This window comes from Schistocerca gregaria, chromosome 9, assembly GCF_023897955.1.
Source record: "Schistocerca gregaria isolate iqSchGreg1 chromosome 9, iqSchGreg1.2, whole genome shotgun sequence".
Taxonomy (NCBI): Eukaryota; Metazoa; Arthropoda; class Insecta; order Orthoptera; family Acrididae; genus Schistocerca; species Schistocerca gregaria.
In genome coordinates, this window is record NC_064928.1 from 9,457,839 (window position 1) to 9,466,241 (window position 8,403).

Sequence of the window (8,403 nt, forward strand, 5' to 3'; positions counted from 1 at the left end):
GTCGAACTATAAATAATGCTGTCACTAGCGTGAGCGTCGTGGAAAGTCGGCTGCGAGGGTGAGTGCCAAGTTTGGGGAGCGTTTCGTAGTATGCGCAGTGTAATGGAGACGCGGAAACTTGTTGTGGCCCAGTGTTTTGCAGTTGGACGACTAGATTGGTACACAGTAGTAAAGAGCGAGGCACTGAGTTGGCATGAATAATGGAGTGCACAATGGGGCTCGAGATGTGTTTGTTACCTCAGGTGCTGTATGATTGTCGACAAGGAGTGAAAACGGAGCAATTTGTGATGGCTCTTTCAATTTAAGACGTTAAAAACAGACGGAATTTGCATTTGTAATACCAGAGCATCGAAACTACTTGGAAGTTTTGTGTATATGAACGGGTTCGCGCCTTTGTACTCTGCTCCCTTCACCGCTACAAACCAACCAACCATCGTGTCCGTGCGCATCGGAGTCGCAAACAATGGGGATTAGCGCAGTTCGCTCGTGCATGGGGCGTAGCTCAGTTGGTAGAGCGTTCGCTTTGCATGTGAAAGGTCAAGGGTTCAAGCCGCGGCGCCTCCATTTTTTGTGGTCAGTGCATGGTAAGTGTTGGTCGCGGCGAACCTAAAGGCACGCAAGATGTTGCAAAGCCAGCGTCACAGACTGATATGATGTATACTGACGTAAGGAGAGCAAGATGTAAGTGTGGGGACCGGCTGTTATCGAGGTGTCATCGAGTGCAGATCTGTCTTAGGTATCGCGGCTTAACCTCATTGAAGTCTAGAGGGTGGACAACACGTTGGTCTCACTCAGAGCGGTGTCCGAATTCTATTTTCGACGTTATACGTGCCACTTTCATTGTGGCCAACTACGATTCGATACAGAATGCACGAAACCTGAAAGACACCCTAACGGATACATAGAGAGTAGTGTTTGTCTGCTGAATAATGGGAGTGCAAGGGTCTGTGTCGTCTATATGGCTGTATGTAGCACAATCAGTCTTCGGGGGGGGGCGGGCGTAGCTCAGATGGTAGACCCCTCGCTTAGTATGCGAGAGGTACTGGGATCTATACCCAGTGCCTCCAGAATTTTTAACACACCTACATGCGCACCTTGCCATGCAAGTGGAATAATTCACAACCAGCAGATGTGTCTAGGAAGATACAAGCGAATGATTAGCATCCACAATTGACAAGCGTGCTGTTATTAGTGCGCAGGAAGCACCCTCCTCCCACGCCTACACTTAATTTAGAAACAGTACAAGTGTTCCCGTAAGATTCTCAAGCCTATGTCGGAAAGATCTGCTTTGCGCTGAGTTCACGTAAATCCCACTGCACATTCCTATTCTTTGCGTGCAGTCAGCTGCTACGGGTGTTGCTAGTTGTGACTGCTGATAACATATGCCGTAGCAATCAATTCATGGAGTGAGTTGTATGTTTTGCGATAGTCGGTCTCTGACAAGCAAGCACAGGTGACATAGGTGCGAACACAGGAAGCTTGCAGACCCTCGCTGCCTGCAGACACCGAGCAGCCACACTAGGAGGGCGGCCTAAGCCGTAGGCGAAATGTGCTCATTCGCTTTGGCGCGACGTCGAACTATTATTAATGCTGTCACTAGCGTGAGCGTTGCGTGAGCGTCGTGGAAAGTCGGAAAAGTCGGCTGCGAGGGTGAGTGCCAAGTTTGGGGAGCGTTTTGTAGTATGCGCAGTGCAATGGAGACGCGGAAACTTGTTGTGGCCCAGTGTTTTGCAGTTGGACGACAAGATTGGTACGCAGTAGTAAAGAGCGAGGCACTGAGTTGGCATGAATAATGGAGTGCACAATGGGGCTCGAGATGTGTTTGTTACCTCAGGTGCTGTATGATTGTCGACAAGGAGTGAAAACGGAGCAATTTGTGATGGCACTTTCAATTTAAGACGTTAAAAACAGACGGAATTTGCATTTGTAATACCAGAGCATCGAAACTACTTGGAAGTTTTGTGTATATGAACGGGTCCGCGCCTTTGTACTCTGCTCCCTTCACCGCTACAAACCAAACAACCATCGTGTCCGTGCGCATCTGAGTCGCAAAGAATGGGGTATAGCGCAGTTTACTCGTGCATGGGGCGTAGCTCAGTTGGTAGAGCGTTCGCTTGGCATGTAAAAGGTCCAGGGTTCAAGCCGCGGCTCCTCCATTCTTTGTGGTCAGTGCATGGTAAGTGTTGGTCGCGGCGAACCTAAAGGCACGCAAGATGTTGCAAAGCCAGCGTCACAGACTGATATGATGTATACTGACGTAAGGAGAGCAAGATGTAAGTGTGGGGACCGGCTGTTATCGAGGTGTCATCGAGTGCAGATCTGTCTTAGGTATCGCGGCTTAACCTCATTGAAGTCTAGAGGGTGGACAACACGTTGGTCTTACTCAGAGCGGTGTCCGAATTCTATTTTCGACGTTATACGTGCCACTTTCATTGTGGCCAACTACGATTCGATACAGAATGCACGAAACCTGAAAGACACCCTAACGGATACATAGAGAGTAGTGTTTGTCTGCTGAATAATGGAAGTGCAAGGGTCTGTGTCGTCTATATGGCTGTATGTAGCACCATCAGTCTTCTGGGGGGCGGGCGTAGCTCAGATGGTAGAGCGCTCGCTTAGTATGCGAGAGGTACTGGGATCTATACCCAGTGCCTCCAGAATTTTTAACACACCTACATGCGCACCTTGCAATGCAAGTGGAATAATTCACAACCAGCGGATGTGTCTAGGAAGATACAAGCGAATGATTAGCAGCCACAATAGACAAGCGTGCTGTTATTAGTGCGCAGGAAGCACCCTCCTCCCACGCCTACACTTAATTTAGAAACACTACAAGTGTTCCCGTAAGATTCTCAAGCCTATGTCGGAAAGATCTGCCTTGCGCTGAGTTCACGTAAATCCCACTGCACATTCCTATTCTTTGCGTGCAGTCAGCTGCTACTGGTGTTGCTAGTTGTGACTGCTGATAACAGATGCCGTAGCAATCAATTCATGGAGTGAGTTGTATGTTTTGCGATAGTCTGTCTCTGACAAGCAAGCACAGGTGACATAGGTGCGAACACAGGAAGCTTGCAGACCCTCGCTGCCTGCAGACACCGAGCAGCCACACTAGGAGGGCGGCCTAAGCCGTAGGCGAAATGTGCTCATTCGCTTTGGCGCGACGTCGAACTATAAATAATGCTGTCACTAGCGTGAGCGTCGTGGAAAGTCGGAAAAGTCGGCTGCGAGGGTGAGTGCCAAGTTTGGGGAGCGTTTCGTAGTAAGCGCAGTGCAATGGAGACGCGGAAACTTGTTGTGGCCCAGTGTTTTGCAGTTGGACGACAAGATTGGTACACAGTACTAAAGAGCGAGGCACTGAGTTGGCATGAATAATGGAGTGCACAATGGGGCTCGAGATGTGTTTGTTACCTCAGGTGCTGTATGATTGTCGACAAGGAGTGAAAACAGAGCAATTTGTGATGGCTCTTTCAATTTAAGACGTTAAAAACAGACGGAATTTGCATTTGTAATGCCAGAGCATCGAAACTACTTGGAAGTTTTGTGTATATGAACGGGTCCGCGCCTTTGTACTCTGCTCCCTTCACCGCTACAAACCAACCAACCATCGTGTCCGTGCGCATCTGAATCGCAAAGAATGGGGAATAGCGCAGTTTGCTCGTGCATGGGGCGTAGCTCAGTTGGTAGAGCGTTCGCTTTGCATGTGAAAGGTCCAGGGTTCAAGCCGCGGCGCCTCCATTTTTTGTGGTCAGTGCATGGTAAGTGTTGGTCGCGGCGAACCTAAAGGCACGCAAGATGTTGCAAAGCCAGCGTCACAGACTGATATGATGTATACTGACGTAAGGAGAGCAAGATGTAAGTGTGGGGACCGGCTGTTATCGAGGTGTCATCGAGTGCAGATCTGTCTTAGGTATCGCGGCTTAACCTCATTGAAGTCTAGAGGGTGGACAACACGTTGGTCTTACTCAGAGCGGTGTCCGAATTCTATTTTCGACGTTATACGTGCCACTTTCATTGTGGCCAACTACGATTCGATACAGAATGCACGAAACCTGAAAGACACCCTAACGGATACATAGAGAGTAGTGTTTGTCTGCTGAATAATGGGAGTGCAAGGGTCTGTGTCGTATATATGGCTGTATGTAGCACCATTAGTCTTCGGGGGTGGCGGGCGTAGCTCAGATGGTAGAGCGCTCGCTTAGTATGCGAGAGGTACTGGGATCAATACCCAGTGCCTCCAGAATTTTTAACACACCTACATGCGCACCTTGCCATGCAAGTGGAATAATTCACAACCAGCAGATGTGTCTAGGAAGATACAAGCGAATGATTAGCATCCACAATTGACAAGCGTGCTGTTATTAGTGCGCAGGAAGCACCCTCCTCCCACGCCTACACTTAATTTACAAACACTACAAGTGTTCCCGTAAGATTCTCAAGCCTATGTCGGAAAGATCTGCCTTGCGCCGAGTTCATGTAAGTCCCACTGCACATTCCTATTCTTTGCGTGCAGTCAGCTGCTACTGGTGTTGCTAGTTGCGACTGCTGATAACAGATGCCGTAGCAATCAATTCATGGAGTGAGTTGTATGTTTTGCGATAGTCTGTCTCTGACAAGCAAGCACAGGTGACATAGGTGCGAACACAGGAAGCTTGCAGACCCTCGCTGCCTGCAGACACCGAGCAGCCACACTAAGAGGGCGGCCTAAGCCGTAGGCGAAATGTGCTCATTCGCTTTGGCGCGACGTCGAACTATAAATAATGCTGTCACTAGCGTGAGCGTCGTGGAAAGTCGGAAAAGTCGGCTGCGAGGGTGAGTGCCAAGTTTGGGGAGCGTTTCGTAGTATGCGCAGTGCAATGGAGACGCGGAAACTTGTTGTGGCCCAGTGTTTTGCAGTTGGACGACAAGATTGGTACACAGTAGTAAAGAGCGAGGCACTGAGTTGGCATGAATAATGGAGTGCACAATGGGGCTCGAGATGTGTTTGTTACCTCAGGTGCTGTATGATTGTCGACAAGGAGTGAAAACGGAGCAATTTGTGATGGCACTTTCAATTTAAGACGTTAAAAACAGACGGAATTTGCATTTGTAATACCAGAGCATCGAAACTACTTGGAAGTTTTGTGTATATGAACGGGTCCGCGCCTTTGTACTCTGCTCCCTTCACCGCTACAAACCAACAAACCATCGTGTCCGTGCGCATCTGAGTCGCAAACAATGGGGAATAGCGCAGTTTACTCGTGCATGGGGCGTAGCTCAGTTGGTAGAGCGTTCGCTTGGCATGTGAAAGGTCCAGGGTTCAAGCCGCTGCGCCTCCATTTTTTGTGGTCAGTGCATGGTAAGTGTTGGTCGCGGCGAACCTAAAGGCACGCAAGATGTTGCAAATCCAGCGTCACAGACTGATATGATGTATACTGACGTAAGGAGAGCAAGATGTAAGTGTGGGGACCGGCTGTTATCGAGGTGTCATCGAGTGCAGATCTGTCGTAGGTATCGCGGCTTAACCTCATTGAAGTCTAGAGGGTGGACAACACGTTGGTCTTACTCAGAGCGGTGTCCGAATTCTATTTTCGACGTTATACGTGCCACTTTCATTGTGGCCAACTACGATTCGATACAGAATGCACGAAACCTGAAAGACACCCTAACGGATACATAGAGAGTAGTGTTTGTCTGCTGAATAATGGGAGTGCAAGGGTCTGTGTCGTCTATATGGCTGTATGTAGCACCATTAGTCCTCGGGGGGGGGGGGGGGGGGGCGGGCGTAGCTCAGATGGTAGAGCGCTCGCTTAGTATGCGAGAAGTACTAGGATCAATACCCAGTGCCTCCAGAATTTTTAACACACCTACATGCGCACCTTGCCATGCAAGTGGAATAATTCACAACCAGCAGATGTGTCTAGGAAGATACAAGCGAATGATTAGCATCCACAATTGACAAGCGTGCTGTTATTAGTGCGCAGGAAGCACCCTCCTCCCACGCCTACACTAAATTTAGAAACAGTACAAGTGTTCCCGTAAGATTCTCAAGCCTATGTCGGAAAGATCTGCCTTGCGCCGAGTTCACGTAAATCCCACTGCACATTCCTATTCTTTGCGTGCAGTCAGCTGCTACTGGAGTTGCTAGTTGTGACTGCTGATAACAGATGCCGTAGCAATCAATTCATGGAGTGAGTTGTATGTTTTGCGATAGTCTGTCTCTGACAAGCAAGCACAGGTGACATAGGTGCGAACACAGGAAGCTTGCAGACCCTCGCTGCCTGCAGACACCGAGCAGCCACACTAGGAGGGCGGCCTAAGCCGTAGGCGAAATGTGCTCATTCGCTTTGGCGCGACGTCGAACTATAAATAATGCTGTCACTAGCGTGAGCGTCGTGGAAAGTCGGAAAAGTCGGCTGCGAGGGTGAGTGCCAAGTTTGGGGAGCGTTTCGTAGTATGCGCAGTGCAATGGAGACGCGGAAACTTGTTGTGGCCCAGTGTTTTGCAGTTGGACGACAAGATTGGTACACAGTAGTAAAGAGCGAGGCACTGAGTTGGCATGAATAATGGAGTGCACAATGGGGCTCGAGATGTGTTTGTTACCTCAGGTGCTGTATGATTGTCGTCAAGGAGTGAAAACGGAGCAATTTGTGACGGCTCTTTCAATTTAAGACGTTAAAAGCAGACGGAATTTGCATTTGTAATACCAGAGCACCGAAACTACTTGGAACTGTTGTGTATATGAACGGGTCCGCGCCTTTGTACTCTGCTCCCTTCACCGCTACAAACCAACCAACTATCGTGTCCGTGCGCATCTGAGTCGCAAAGAATGGGGAATAGCGGAGTTTGCTCGTGCCTGGAGCGTAGCTCAGTTGGTTGGGCGTTCGCTTGGCATGTGAAAGGTCCAGGGTTCAAGCCGCGGCGCCTCCATTTTTTGTGGTCAGTGCATGGTAAGTGTTGGTCGCGGCGAACCTAAAGGCACGCAAGATGTTGCAAAGCCAGCGTCACAGACTGATATGATGTATACTGACGTAAGGAGAGCAAGATGTAAGTGTGGGGACCGGCTGTTATCGAGGTTTCATCGAGTGCAGATCTGTCTTAGGTATCGCGGCTTAACCTCATTGAAGTCTAGAGGGTGGACAACACGTTGGTCTTACTCAGAGCGGTGTCCGAATTCTATTTTCGACGTTATACGTGCCACTTTCATTGTGGCCAACTACGATTCGATACAGAATGCACGAAACCTGAAAGACACCCTAACGGATACATAGAGAGTAGTGTTTGTCTGCTGAATAATGGGAGTGCAAGGGTCTGTGTCGTCTATATGGCTGTATGTAGCACCATTAGTCTTCGGGCGGGCGGGCGTAGCTCAGATGGTAGTGCGCTCGCTTAGTATGCGAGAGGTACTGGGATCAATACCCAGTGCCTCCAGAATTTTTAACACACCTACATGCGCACCTTGCCATGCATGTGGAATAATTCACAACCAGCAGATGTGTCTAGGAAGATACAAGCGAATGATTAGCATCCACAATTGACTAGCGTGCTGTTATTAGTGCGCAGGAAGCACCCTCCTCCCACGCCTACACTTAATTTAGAAACAGTACAAGTGTTCCCGTAAGATTCTCAAGCCTATGTCGGAAAGATCTGCCTTGCACTGAGTTCACGTAAATCCCACTGCACATTCCTATTCTTTGCGTGCAGTCAGCTGCTACTGGTGTTGCTAGTTGTGACTGCTGATAACAGATGCCGTAGCAATCAATTCATGGAGTGAGTTGTATGTTTTGCGATAGTCTGTCTCTGACAAGCAAGCACAGGTGACATGGGTGCGAACACAGGAAGCTTGCAGACCCTCGCTGCCTGCAGACACCGAGCAGCCACACTAGGAGGGCGGCCTAAGCCGTAGGCGAAATGTGCTCATTCGCTTTGGCGCGACGTCGAACTATAAATAATGCTGTCACTAGCGTGAGCGTCGTGGAAAGTCGGAAAAGTCGGCTGCGAGGGTGAGTGCCAAGTTTGGGGAGCGTTTCGTAGCATGCGCAGTGCAATGGAGACGCGGAAACTTGTTGTGGCCCAGTGTTTTGCAGTTGGACGACAAGATTGGTACACAGTACTAAAGAGCGAGGCACTGAGTTGGCATGAATAATGGAGTGCACAATGGGGCTCGAGATGTGTTTGTTACCTCAGGTGCAGTATGATTGTCGTCAAGGAGTGAAAACGGAGCAATTTGTGACGGCTCTTTCAATTTAAGACGTTAAAAACAGACGGAATTTGCATTTGTAATACCAGAGCATCGAAACTACTTGGAACTTTTGTGTATATGAACGGGTCTGCGCCTTTGTACTCTGCTCCCTTCACCGCTACAAACCAACCAACCATCGTGTCCGGGCGCATCTGAGTCGCAAAGAATGGGGAATAGCGCAGTTT